The 1,839-nt window shown below is 34.7% G+C and overlaps 1 long non-coding RNA gene across 1 annotated transcript; it reads right to left on the reverse strand.

Annotated features, from left to right (window-relative positions):
• Positions 1 to 976: 976 nt before the first annotated feature.
• On the reverse strand, positions 977 to 1,550 carry LOC107758196 (uncharacterized). Its single transcript, XR_001641996.1, has 3 exons — positions 1,454 to 1,550; positions 1,234 to 1,310; positions 977 to 1,005 (listed from the first exon to the last, which is right to left on the reverse strand). It is a non-coding gene; the product is annotated as an uncharacterized LOC107758196 (long non-coding RNA).
• Positions 1,551 to 1,839: the final 289 nt, after the last annotated feature.

A 1,839-nucleotide genomic window follows, 5' to 3' on the forward strand; every position in this document is an offset into this window, starting at 1 on the left:
CCGGTGACGTGTACGTGTTACTTACTTACCGTGCGCGGAACGCCGTTATATTCCAAACGTTAATCTCGGGAAAGTGCGCCGATGAAGCGGCGGACGCTGGAGGGACGCTGGAGAGATCGGTCTCCGGTCTGAGGTCACTCCTCCTGGGCGGGGCCAGACAGCGCAACGCGCTCACATCCTGCAGGAAGCTACTCTCATCTTCTTCTCATGTCTGTCTGCGTTCCACTTATGTTACATTGTAACAGCGATATATTTGTAACGGCGATGACACATATCGGCCTACATCAAAGTAAATAACAACACTGACTAAAGTACCATGTTAAAACCTTGTTTTTGGACATGTACCATGTTTTATTTTTTTTTGCTCTTGTTTTTAAAGGAATTTAAGGAAAACACTGAAGAGCATCGACATTAAACGTTATAAGTAGCAAACGAAGCTAATACAAGAGGGGAAAATACAAATGAATAAAAGTAAAACCAATACAATTTTAAATAAATATTGTAACAGCGATATATTTGTAACGTTGATAACAAACATCACCCGACCGAGATCGGCCTATAACAAGTAAATAACCACACTGACAAAAATACCATGGTAAAACCTTGTTTTTGGTCATGTACCATGTTTTTTTTTTAAAGGACTGATATTAAATTGTACAAAAAAAACTTCAGGAAAACACTGAAGAGCATCGACATTAAACCTTATTAGTAGCAAACGAAGCTAAAACAAGAGGGGAAAAATACAAATCAATAAAAGTAAAATCAATACAATTTTATATATATATATATATATATATATATATATATATATGAATGTATATTACTTTTTCCATTTCTTCTGAAAAGGTACCTTTAAATTAAAGTAAAAAAAATAAAACACTAAATGTTGAAAGGCAAAAGGTGAATGGTTTATACCTTGTGAACTGCTACTGTGTCAGGGAAGCAGCCTAGTAGTCCCTTGTATTCGTTGTTTGTCTCCATCAGGAAGTGTAGATCTTTTTTTGGCTGATAAACAAATGTTATCTTATTGAAACAAATGTTTAAACTCATGGATAATGCTAAAAACAGCTATCATGGATGTTACTATCACAGGGTAGCCTTGTGGTTACAATTCTATCAACAGCACAGGATGTGAGGAAACATGCTAATGATGAGTAAATGACACTGGTAGAGGTTCAAGGACTGGACGGTTTGTTGAAGTATTCATGTGAGGAAATACTGTACTTCTGATACCTGTCCTGCAACGAGTTCTGCTATTTCCTCATACGTTTTTCCTGTTGCAGTCAATGCTTCCGTCAGAGTGTATTCCCCTTAAGGTACAAAAAAACACATCAACAAAACATGATTAGATAATAATCATGATAATACAAATAGATAATACAAAAATATTTGTATATGTAATATAAAACATGTCTATGAGAGCATTTTAAAGAACAAAGCTCCAGTTTCCTACTTGGGTATGCACTAGTGTTGAAAACTGATGAAAGGTTCTGAAATGCTTTTCCAATCTGCCGATACTCCTTTTGTAATGCTGTTGGTTTAAAAGCAGAAGATTTTTACTATGAACAAATCACAAGATGGTAACAGTGGTTTCATAACATAAACTACAGAACACAAGCAGATGTACAGACTTAATCTATAGATAGCATAGAGAATGCAGTGGTTATAAAATAAAGAATATTGAAATATTTGTTAGGTAGCACAGGTTTATTAACTTAAAGATGAAATAGCTTGGATGTTTTGCTATATTCAATTTTTTAAATATGATGGGCCTCCTTTCTGACACGTTGCCATTGAATTAAAACAATTAATATTTAATAACTTGATAATGTTCAAATG

Source organism: Sinocyclocheilus rhinocerous, unplaced genomic scaffold, assembly GCF_001515625.1.
Source record: "Sinocyclocheilus rhinocerous isolate Xijiao unplaced genomic scaffold, SAMN03320098_v1.1 scaffold203, whole genome shotgun sequence".
In the NCBI taxonomy this organism is placed as follows: domain Eukaryota; kingdom Metazoa; phylum Chordata; class Actinopteri; order Cypriniformes; family Cyprinidae; genus Sinocyclocheilus; species Sinocyclocheilus rhinocerous.